This window comes from Rhincodon typus, chromosome 28, assembly GCF_021869965.1.
Source record: "Rhincodon typus isolate 14 chromosome 28, sRhiTyp1.1, whole genome shotgun sequence".
NCBI lineage: Eukaryota > Metazoa > Chordata > Chondrichthyes > Orectolobiformes > Rhincodontidae > Rhincodon > Rhincodon typus.
The window spans coordinates 26688807-26701553 of NC_063359.1; the positions used below are offsets into that span (position 1 = coordinate 26688807).

Genomic DNA, 12747 nt, shown 5'->3' on the forward strand with positions numbered 1-12747 from the left:
CCCCCCTGTACTCTCCTCCCCCCTCCCCCCCCCCCCCCCCCCCCCCCCCCATCCCAAGCTCTGTTAACATCACCCATAAAATTTAGGGATGACAGTGGCTGTGACGATGTTTACATTTCAGAAGACAGCAGCTGTGAGGTTTGAGGGGACAATGCTCTCCTTCCTCTGACAGCTCTGCAACCTAAAGCACTGTCACAACGGAAGCAGGACTCCACATTTCTGAGGGAGCCTCCTGTCGGAAATGTGCAGCTCTTTCGTGAACAGAAAGGGCCAGGCTCACTGAGAAATCTGGCCCATTCGTGTTTCTCTGGCAGAAGAACAACATATCCCTTTGAGCCACCCGCAGTCAGACCTTAACGGAAAGGTTAATTATCAATATAAACCAAATAAATATTGGGCTGATCTGCCTCCTAAAAGAGACTTGATATTGTACATACTTTGTTGCAAAAGGATCAAACAAGAGATTGAGCGGCCGGTTTAATTTCATGTCGGCCTCAAGATTAATCATTTCGCAAGGCACTTTGCTGAAGGCTGATTTGTAATTAGAAACTTGAAAGGACAACCATCCGCAGAGTGAACTGTTTAAACTAGTTTCATAGCTGTCAGCATCGAGTGATGAAGGATTTTGAGAAGTATGAATGGATAAAGAGTTTAGTGTGTATACCAGTAAGCAGATTCCTGTACTGATATGTTCAGGGGAAAATTGAACCAGCTTGGAACACCATCCAGACCTGTTTGTTATAATGCAACATCATGTTCACTACCACATCATTCTGAATTTTCTCCAGTAACAATTGATGTTGTGTAAAAGTCTATCATTCTCCCCCAAAACACACACACACATTGCCATGGGACATGCCCATTCATCAAGGGGATCACAGAATGTAAATAATCTTACCAGACCATAGGGCTGCTCTCTCAATAGAGAGACGACCGGTGGTGGTTTAAACTGAGGGGCACCATGAAGAAGAGGTTGAGAAGGAGAGTCCTTCATGGTAATCTCAGCCACTGTGCAAATTGAATGTTGGCATCACTCATAAGCCATCCACCCAACTGAGCTAACCAGCCCCAATCATAGACTAGTCTCCCTATTCCTGTTTAGCTCCTCGTGTCCACGTTACCATCTCACTGGTGTGGTGGTGTGGCCCAGCCGTTTAAGTCACTGGAACAAGCTCCAAGTAGAGCAAGCTTGGGGAGGGGGTTGGGGGATGGTGCTAAAGTGGCCATTTGCTAGTCCCCTCTCAAGTGTTCGTTAGGAGCGTGCACACTTGAGCTCAAGCTCAACTCCAGGGTTTCAAGTGTTTAATCTAAAAAGAGTCTTGTTGCACAGTAGTAGTGTCCCTCCTGCTCTAGACGTGTGTCATAATATGTCCAAACACGTTGTTTGAAATAATTACACTTCAATGGTGTACACTGTGTTCTCTCTGTGCTGGTTCTGGCAGGGGGTTTGGCAGGAGCAGTCTCTGACCTGGCACCTCTACGAAGGCAAAACAATGGAGGTGGGTGGGTTTCAACCTGTTGAAAATAATACTCCCTTAAGAGTAGACCCCTCTGATTTTGGCTAAAATTTTCGCCTTAAAAATTGGACTTTTAAACAAGTATATACAGTATAAATCTTGCATGTGATATCAACTCTGTAGCTTTGCCAACTACTGCCCAATTATTCATGTAAGTTGACCTTTAATAAACGAGTTACCTTTTGAGATTGCTGAAATTGATTAGTTAAATTATGTGGTTTGCTGGCAAATACTTCAACGTGGAACCAGCAATTATGGCTTTAAAAAGACAGCTCCAATAAAGAGCCTTTTCTGATGTAAAATTGCTGTTTTAAAAGCCTATTGGTAAACATTGATATGTTTCAGCTGTTTGGCCATGAGACTGACTGACTGACTGGGCCCTTCCTGCATTGCAGTGGTGACAACACTTTGAGTTGAAAATTGGTTGGGGGTCATTTGGGATGTCCTGAGATTATGAAAGGTGTTCTATAATTGCATAGATTGATGGAATCGGGTTGGTTGTCCTGGGAGAAGAGCAAGTTAAGAAGAGGTTTGGTAGATGTGTTCAGAATCATGAGGGGTTTGTTCCGTGTAGATAGAAATTGTTCCGATTTGTGGGTAGGGTTGAGAATGCAATGCCACATAAGTGAGTGTCAAATAAAGCAGTAGAAACATGAGAAACGCTTTCATGCAGGAAATGGTCAAGATCTGCCGTGTGTTGCCTATGTATCGGAGGCAGAGTCGGTTGAGACATTCAAGAGGGAATTGGTTACATTGTGTAAAGGTAGAATGTGCAAGATTACAGGGAGAGGCAAGGAAGTAGGACAAGATTAGTTGTTCTAAAGGAGTGTTGTATAATGTGATGGTTCTGAAGGGGTTAATGTTCATGGTACATTGGCTCCATCCACTCTACTGATGTCACATAGTTTGGGGGTGGAGACGAAGAGTTCTTCTCTAGTTTGTAAGAGAACAGATGAATCTGGACTGGTTCCCTACGGTCTTGGTAATTGGCCAAATGTGGTTATATTTATTCCTATCATGCAATAAAATTCCTTATCTAAAAAGAATGCCTCATCTGTACGTACTCTATCAGTGTATGTCCCTTACTACGGATCACTAAATAGGCTAAAGATAAAGCAAAGTCAAAATGAGGATTGCTGGTCGCAAACTACCTCAAAGATTCCCTTCCCAGTACCACTTAGTGGTACAAGTGGCAAATACCACATGGTATCAGGAGTGGCCATCTGGTAAAATATCTTGGTGCAGACATGATAGATTGAATGGTCTCCTATTCTATAACCATTCTGTGTCCTGGATTCAAAATCTACCCAGACTAAAGGGGTAAAAAATAATCTCTGGCTGAATGGAAATATCCAATGTAGAATAAATTTCAGGACATCTCATTTGAGTCCAAACACAAACCTGTCACCAATTTGACACTAATTGGTCATTTCATTACATTTATAAAGTGGGGTTTGGGGCTTCTCTGTAAGCCTGGTTTTTTTTTTCAATGCAGTAAAGGCTGCTTTTCTCCTTGGCTGTTTAAGCTGTGCCAAATCTGGGAGTGTTTGCTGATGCTGCACGTTTAAAATGCTTGGTATAGCATTCCCTTGCTCAACATGAAACACCAAATTTCCAAAGATGACTTTAAGAAGAAAATAGGTGCAAAATGTCTTTGAACAAAGTGAAATGATTGTTGAAAAGGTATTTAATTACTAATGAGATTTTGTGTTATTTGTTTCCAATCGGTGACCAAAGTAAATTTTGTTTCTAACTGTTTTGTCTAAATTGGCTAGGAAATTTTGTTGAGCAAACAGACATTGTTTAACAGCAGACCCCATTTATGGTACCACACATTTTCATATGATGCAATTCCTATTTAAATGTTCCAGAAAGGCACAGCTATTACTAGTGTTCAACTTTACCCAAGTATTAATATTGAAGGAGTACCCTGATGGGACAACCACAACTTGTATTTATATAGCACCTTAAATGTGCTGAAACACTTCGTAAGAGTGCTGTCAACAAACTTTGACACTGCGCCACGTAAGGGAGCATTGGGATAAATGATGAAAACTGTGTAATGAGCTAAACTTTAAGGACTGCCTTCTCTTTAGGGAAAGGTAGAGATCAAAGAGGGAATTCCTGGATGACGGTGCTTTGCAGATAGGCTGAATGAAAACCTGTAACCAATTGGGGATAAAATACTTTCGGAAAAGAATTGTGATTATCCTCAATGTGTGGAGGAAGGCATTTTTTAAAACAAATTGCACAGGTCTGAAAACTACTTTTCACCCACAAACTTGAAAGATGACAAGTTAGGGTATTTCATTTGGATAGTGGTGAAGATTTGCTTGAATTCTGCATGCAAAGCTATTTGACTCTGGTTAACAAATGAATAAAGGACTAGATGATAAATTTTAATTCAAGGTGCCATTGGCACCAGGAAAGCGAGATGTTGTCTTATGCTCAGGGGTAAGGAAACTATTTAAACATTTGTGGTTCCAAGAACCATAAGAAATGCCATTCCCCTCTGTTCAACACTAATACACTGTTCAATTGGTGAAGAATCTGTCAATTATTCAGTGATGTTCATGCAATAACAGATCAGCATTGCTTATGTGTTTAATATTTGTGCTTAAATTTTCTTTTGGGAGGTGGAATTTCATGCTTAATTTGATTCTTCCATCTACTTTGTCTTTCCATAAAAAGCTGCAGTCTATAGATGTCTCATAGTATTTCACATTCAACGAATTACTCCTGAATGTTCAACTGGCCTCTTTTTTTTGCTCATCTTAGTTAGAGGACTTTGGCCAGGGAGCACTCTGCTTTTGTTTGTATAGTGGCAGGGGAATAACTGCAGCCCCCTCAGTTTTGAATTATTTCCTGCCAGTAATTTGCACACATGCTTAACAATGCTGACGGGCTGAAGCTATGGTGTTCTTTGGTAACTACACTATGAACCGAGTCATGCCACCACCTGTTGGACACTTTAAGGATGATGTGGCTCTGTGGGACAAGTTTTCTTTTAAGAACAATAACAAACAGATTTTTAAGAAAAGTTAACAATCAATGATATCGGTCATGATCACCATTTATAGATTTTTCTTCACTAAACCTGTTCAGATATGTTATGATGCACCTCTAGAGCATTTGGAATGTGAACCCAGGACTCCTGGTTCAGAGCGAGGGACACTACCACTGTGCCACCTTTAAAATTCCACCAGCTGCCGTGGTGGGATTTGAACCCCTGTCCCCATAGTATTAGCCTGGGCTTCTGCTGCCCCAGTCCATTGAATTACCTCTAAATGACTGTCTCCTTTCCATTGGGCAAGTTAACTAAAGGAAACAGCCTCATCCATCTGATTTATCTTTGCCATTTTATCTTTGTGGAGAATTCTCACAAACCTGCCTTAGTGAATGACACCAAACATCCATGCAAAATAGTGAATGGATTGAATGCTTCCACGACACACATCTCAGTTTTGGGTATCACACTAGGTGATTATTGGACTGGTCTGTACAGTGTGATGAAGTGATAGTTATTAGGTCGCACAGGGAGGCCAATCAGCCCATCAAGTCCATACTGCATTATTAAACATGTGAAAATGACTGGCAGGAAAAGACTCACTGGCCCACGTAAGCCAATTCTCTATCTCAATTTCTGGCCTATTGGAGCTAATAAAAACTCCTTCCCATTGATGAGGCCACTTTTAGAATACTCAGCAGGTTGAATAGAATTATGCAATAAGAAAGAAGTTGTTAAATTTGAGACTGTGCGGAAAAGATTTAGAAGGATGTTGCCAGGATTGGAGGGTTTGAGTTAGAGGGAGAGGCTGAATAGGCTGGACCTATTTTCCCTAGAGTATTGGAGGCTGAGGCGTGATCGTAGAGGTTTGGATTTCAATGTGAGTATAGGAGGTATGATTAGTAAGTTTGCAGATGACACCAAAATTGGTGGTGTCATGTACAGAGAATAAAGTTATCTCAGCGTACAATGGGACCTTGATCACATGGGCAAATGGGCCGAGGAGTGGCAAATGGAGTTTAGTTTAGATAAATGAGAGGTGCTGCAGTTTGGTAAGACAAATCATGGCAGTACTTATAAACTCAGTGGTAAGGTCCTGGGGAGTGTTGCTGAGCAAAGAAACCTTGGAGTGCAGGTTCGTAGTTCCTTGAAAGTGAAGTCGCAGGCAGACGGGGTAGTGAAGAAGGCGTTTGGTACGCTGGCTTTTATTGGTCAGTCCATCGAATATAGGAGTTAGGAGGCTATACGGGACATTGGTTAGACAACTTTTCAAATACTGCCTTCAATTCTGGTCTCCCTGCTATTGGAAAGACATTGTGAAACTTGAAAGGGTTCAGAAAAGATTTACAAGCATGTTGCCAGGGTTGGAGGGTTTGAGATATAGGGAGAGGCTGAATAGGCTGGGGCTATTTACCCTGGAGTGTTGGAGTCTGAGGGATGACCTTACAGAAGTTTATTAAATTATGGGGGGCATGCATACAGTGAACAGACAAGGTCTTTTCCGCAGGATAGCGGAGTTCAAAACTAGAAGCAGGACTAGGTCAGATTGAGATGTCTGGTCAGCATAGACAAGTTGGACGGGGTTGGGGGGTCTGTTTCCGAGCTGTATAATTCTATGACTGTCCTGACAAACTCACCTTCCCTCTTCATGCTGATAATCATAGCCACATAACTCCTGGGAGAGGTGAGGAAAATGTATTGTAAGCCTCTCCTCTGACTTGGTTAGGCAATGAAGATCACATGAGTCATTTATAACCTATAATTTTAATTTAACACTCTTGCCTCAGCCAGCATTTGGTTCCTGGAAAATCCAATTAACCTGCTTTGTCCCTGTATCCTATTGCATTCCTTTCTTGAATAATTACCCAATTCCATTTCAAATCAGGTTACATCCTTTGCCTCAATAGTCACTTGTGAAAAGACATTTCATGTTCTAATCATCCTTTGAGTCTACTAATGCCAATTTCCAACTTCATTCTTTTAATGCTAATCCTGAGTATCCTTGTTTTTTTCCCTCCGAGTACCATTGTTACCTACTTGTTAAACAGCAGAAATAGTTGCCCATTGTTTATGCTTCCAAAATCTTTCATAATTCTGAAAATGTGCACTCCACTCACCTCCTACCTTTTAGTTTTCTCTCTTCCACTGTAAATGAAATGATTTTTTTGCACCTTTGTGTTCTTGCCACCATGTTGCATTTTCACATCATGGTTTCTATTTTTCTGAATGGAGCAGAAAGGACTGTATGCAATAATCCCAAACTGTGGTCTATCCAATGGTTTGTACAAATATATCCTAATTGTTCTCTGGATGTGTACGTTGTTCGTAAGGCCAATGTTTAATTCATATCCCTAATTTGCCTGGAGATGGAAGTGATGAGCTGCCTCCTTTAAACTGATGCAGTCCATGGGGAATAGATACACCCGCAATGCTGTTAGGAAGGGAATTCCAAGATTTTGTCCCAGTGATAGTGAAGGAATGGCAATATATCTCCAAGTTGAGATGGTGAGCAGTTTTTGGAACAGTTTTTGTGATTTCATAATCAATCCGCCCACAATCGTCAAACTTCAAGACAGGGAGGGGTAAAAATCCAGTAATAATTAGAAATGAACAACTTGATCATGCAGGGCTTCCATTTTGAAGAAGGCAAGATGTACTAGTATCTGTCATTTGCAATTTTTACTGGACTTTCCTTCTGGAGCTTGTTTTTCCTCAAGGATTTGGGAACAGTGTTGCTCTTTCAATCTTTTAAATGCAGTGTGTTCTCTATTTTAAGTAAAACAAGTACGTACTAGTTTGAAGATGGGGGCCATACTAGTGGGAATTGTTTCCCCCCAGTGAATAAGCTGCTTCGCTTGCTTGTCAAGGTGTTTGTAAAAAATCTCTTCTTGCTCAGTGCTGGGTAAGCATTTTGAAATCTATTTGTGAAAGGATAGAGATAAAAGGCGAGCGACAGCTTTATTACTTGTGAAAGCTGCGGAGAATGTTGGATATGTTGAAAGGAAAGTTAAGTGCTTTCGCTAAGGCTGAGGAGTTAGAAATGTTGACAGTTAAATGCCATGTTGTTTATAAGTTGATCACTGATATGAAATGGTGTGGCATTTTCTCTGCATTGTATTAATATTTGACGAGTGCATCAGAGAGATTAGGGAGGTGAGAGGTATACTTACTCAAATTCTTCATTCTTTTCCACCCATTCCAGTTCCGTAAATCATTTCTCGCTGAGATATTACGTAAGCTTACGCTGGTTTCTGATTGACTGATATCTTGTCCTTAGCCATTTCAACTTCCATCTGATTAATTGCTATTCTCCTACCAACCTTAATCTCTCCCTCCATATGAGCCTCGTTCTTGCCACTTTGTGTGACCTCACTAGCCCTGTTATGTCAGTATGGATAATATCGTTTCTGTCTGTCCATCGTAAAGTTATCTCTCAACTTGTCTCTGATAGCAGCTATGCCAATTCAACCATCTAGGCTTTGGCCCTGCATTCACCATGACATTTCTGCAGCTACCAACCTGCTGAGCCGCACACTCACTTCTCCCTTTGATAACCATGCCCTTTTAAAACAGTTGCTGTTTCTCACCCTGGCTGTTTGCCCCAGTATGGCCTTGTTGCCCCATTCCTCGAGTCCAATGAATATAGAGCTGAAAGGATATGCGAACGCTGCTTTAGTAGGTCTGACTGGACTCAGTGTAGCATGAGCAAGTTCTGGTCTCACCCATCAAGACTGCTTGCTATTCCAGGCCATTCAGGATGTAAAGGTTCTATCCTACAAATGATCATCATAAACCCTTCTCTCCCCTCCCCCTTACTCTCCCTTTCAGCAACCAATGAGAGAAGATCATAGATAGTAGGAACTGCAGCTGCTGGAAAATGTGAGATAACAAGGTGTAGAGCTGGATGAACGCAGCAGGCCAAGCAGTAAGATAGGAGCAGGAAGGCTGACATTTCGAGCCTAGACCCTTCATGATTTCTTTGTCACAAAAACTGAGAGTGGCAACCTGACTCCACTGCTTCCCTCCCTTTCCCTAACCAGCTCTACTGCATGCAATGTTTCTACAACAGCTCCACATCTCTAAAGAGATTGAAAAATGGCCATTGTTGAGGAATATTGTAAGCTCTAGTGAAGCACAAGAATCACATTGCTCTGCACAGCATGAAAAGTTGTTTGCTTCAGGTCATTCTTTTGTGTTTGTAGAAATAGTAATGGCCACATAAATGTAGGAGTAAGACTTTCTCAGTATTCTTAATGGTCCTGTGGGAAATACAATAAACTTGTATTTATGTAGCACCTTAGTGTGTAATATGCTTTACAGGAGCATTATAAAATGGAGTATGTGACATTGAGCCATATTAAGTGGAAGTTGACTGAAGGCTTGGTTTTGAGGATTTTCTCCATGGAGGAAAAACCAGCCAAAGAGACAACATGTAGGGAAGAGTATTCTAGAGCTGGGGCAAATTAAATTCTCCAGCACTGGTTATTGCAATTTAGAGTATTACAGCATGGAAAGAGGCACTTTGGCCCATTGTTACAATTGAAATGCACAGGAGGTTGGATTTGGAAGAGTGTAGATATCTCCTTGAGAATTGATGGAATGAAAGGTGTTAAAGAGACAGGAAAGGGAAAGGCCGTAGTAAGATTTAAAATTTGTTCAAACCATATGAGATACTTGCGTTAATTAGCCAGGAATAGATTTATTCAGGAGGCCTAGATGAGATGTATGTCAGGATGTTGAGGGAGGCCAGGAGAGAGAGATCAGGGGCTCTGGAAGTAATTTTCAAATCCTCTCTGGCCACAGGTGAGGTGCCTGAGAACCAAAGGACTATTAATGTTGTCCTATTCTTACAAGGAAGAAGGAAAGACCAGGAAATTACAGGCCATCCTGTCTAACCTCAGTTGTGGGGAAATTATTCGACTGAATTCTGAAGGACAGAACATATCTGCACTTGGAGGACACAGAATAATAGGATAGTCAGTATGGACCTGTTAAGGGGTGGATGAGTTTTACAAATTTGATCAAATTTTTTTTGAGGAGATAACCAGGAGTGTTGATGAGTAATGCATATTTTGCGGTCTACATGAAGGTTTTTGATAAAATGTCTTTTCTTTTCAAATTCATTCATGGGATGTGGGCTAGGCCAGCATTTCTTGCCCATCTTTTACTGCCCTCTGGGCAATAAAGAGTCAACCACACTGTGGTGGGTCCGGAGTCACATGTAGACCGGATCAGGTAAAGATAGCAGTTTCCTTCCCTAAAGGACATTAATGAACCAGATCAGTTTTTCCTGACATTCGACAATGGCTTCACAATCATCATAAGACTCTTAATTCCAGACTTTTGTTGAATTTAAATTCCACCATTTGCCATGGTGCGATTCGAACCCAGATCCCCAGAACATTATCTGGATTAATAATCTCGCGATGATACCACGAGCCATTGCCTCCCCATGGCAAACTCGTCAAGAAGGAGATTGTGCGATCCAAGGCAAAGTGGCACGTTGGGTCCACCATTGGCTGAGAGGCAGAAAGCCACAGGTAGTGGTAGAGTGGCTGGAAGTCGCTTGTTTCTCGTGAAGGTGTGCAACGCTCAGTGCTGGGGCCCTTACTATTTCTATTGTACGTTAATGATTTGGACTTGATTGCAGGGGATACGATCAAGGTGTTTGTGAGTGACGCAAAAATTTGTAAAGTGGTAACAATTGAGGAGTATAGCTGTCAACTGCAGGAGGATATCAATGACTGGTCAGCTGGCCAAAGCAGTGACAAATGGAATTCGACCCAGGAAAGTATAAAGTAATGCACTTGAGGAGAACTAAAAAGGCAAGGGATTATACTGTGAATGGTAGGGCACTGGTGAGTACTGAAGATCAGAGGGATCTTAATGTGCACCTGAAGGTAGCAGGGCAGATAGAAAAGATGGTTAAGAAGGCATATTGGATACTTGCCCTGACTAGCTAAGGCATAGCATTTAAAAGCAAAGACCTTATGCTGGAACTATATAAAATGCTGGTTTGGTCACAGCTAGAGTGCAGAGTGCAGTTCTGGTTACCATATTATAGGAAGGATACACTAGAGAAGGTACAGATGAAATTTACCAGGATTCTGCTCAGGCTGGAGGGTCTGAGGCATGAGAAGAGATTAGATAGGCTGGGACTGTTTCTCTTCGAGCTACAAAGGTTGAGAGGGGTCCTGAGAAAGGTGTATAGGTTTGAGGAGTACAGACACGGTGGACCCATAAGACATTATTTCTGTTAATAGAGGGGTCAAATGCCAAGGTGCATAGATTTAAGATAAAAGGTAGAAGGAAAAGTGGAGAGTTGAGCAATGTGTTGGGAGTCTGGAACATGCTGCCTGAGAGTGGTTGAGTCAGAAACTTTCGTAACATTTAAGCAGCGTTTAGATATTGCATTGCAATAGCCTCCAGGCTCATGAGCTGTGAGCTAGACAATGGAATGAGTGTACTGGTATGGTCATAATAGGTTGAATGGCCTCATTCCATGCTGTAAATGTCTGAGATCACAGGGCTGACATGTTACTAAGATGACACTAAGTGCTATTTTTAGATGGAGTTTACACTGTATACCTAGTACAATCTATAATCTATACTTGGCTCCTTTTGACAACATGGCTGGTAAGCTGGTAACAAACAAACTACTTCACACCGTTCATAACTCCATCTTTGGCCATAGTAGTAAAGTTTGTGCGAAGTGTGGCTAAAAATGGTTGGATATTTTAAAAAAAATTACAAGTCCAGATAATGTTTTACCGATGTGATTTTAATTTCTTGACATCTGGGCAGTGAATATTCAACGTCATAGAAATATTAAAACATCTTAATTGCACTTTGTACACTGATCAAAAATGACAAAATAAATAATTAGAAAATTGCACAAAATCCAGCTTAATGAGATTGAGGGCAGATTGATTAAGTATTTTAACCATTTGGAGATGGTAGTAAACTCTCTTTCCATCAAATCTCAAGATGTTTGGTTCTCTCAAGGTTGTCAGATTTAATATGAATATTCTGTCTGTTGAGCAATTGGTTTTGAATGATCATTATTAACAATGGAAATCAATTTAGGACAGAAACAAAAGCAGAAATTGCTGGGAAAACCCAGCAGTTCTGGCATCATCTGTGGAAACAAAACAGAGAAAACATTGTCGGTCTATTGACCCTTTAGACAAGGTCCTGTTGAATAATGATCGAATATGTAAAACAATTTTTAGATGAAAGAAGAGAGAGTCAGTATTGATCATGTTTAATATTTTAGTTATGCAGAAGAATGATAAACAAGAGGGTTAAAGACTGAATCTATTTGGTTAGAATTGAGGAACAGAAAATGAGCTGGTTGTTTACTACAGACCCCTAAATGGCTACAAAGAGATAGTGGAACAAAACTGTATGCAAACTCTAGAGAACTTTTGGGGTGGCACAGTAGCTCAGTGGTTAGCACTGTTGCCTCACAGCACCAGGGATCCTGGTTCAATTCTCACCTCAGGTGACTGTTTGTGGGGTTTGCACATTGTCCCCGTGTCTGTGTGGGTTTCCTCTGGGTGCTCTGGTTTCCTCCCATAATCCAAAGATGTGCAGATTAGGTGGATTGGCCATGCTAAATTGCCCACAGTGTCCAGGGATGTGTAGATTAGGTGGATTAGCCACTGGATGTGTAGGGTTACAGGGAGAGGATAGGGAGTGAGTCTGGGTGGGATGCTCTGGAGAGTTGGTGTGAACATGTTAGGCTGAATGGCCTGTTTCCATACTGTAGGGATTCTATGCCAAATATAAAAATAACAATTGTTATAATATTGGCTGAGGGAAGGACAAGTAAAGGGCCAGGAGGGCAGAATATTCATTAATTTTTAACAGGGAACCTTCTTGATTTGTAACAGAAATAGGAAGTGCTGGAGAAACTCAGCAGGACTAATAGCACCTGTAGAGAGAAGAAAAGAGTTCACATTTCAAGTGCAGTGACCCTTCTTCAGAACATTCTGATGAAATATCACTGGAATTGAAACATTAATTCTATTACTCTCCCCACAGATGCTGTCAGACCTGCTGAGATTCTCCAACGTTTTCTATGTTTCTTTCAGATTTCCAACAGCTGCAATTCTTTGTTTTTTTTTAATTCATTTTATTATTCTTGATGAGTATTGTTTCTAGTTCAGCAAAGAAGGAAGCGATGCTTCATCTTGATCTGGGACAAGTGGAAATTAGTGG

The 12747-nt window shown here is 41.2% G+C and overlaps 1 protein-coding gene across 5 annotated transcripts in view; it reads left to right on the plus strand.

The window, feature by feature from the left end:
• The window catches only part of ralgps1 (Ral GEF with PH domain and SH3 binding motif 1), a 679153-nt gene that overhangs the window by 11033 nt on the left and 655373 nt on the right, over window positions 1-12747 (plus strand). The window contains exon 1 of one of the 5 annotated variants that reach the window (XM_048613658.1): window positions 3008-3200. The exons of the other annotated variants lie outside the window; for them this stretch is intronic. The gene's annotated coding sequence lies outside the window, so the exon portion shown is untranslated. Of the gene's footprint in view, window positions 1-3007; window positions 3201-12747 lie in introns of those variants that run through there. 5 annotated transcript variants of the gene reach the window in all.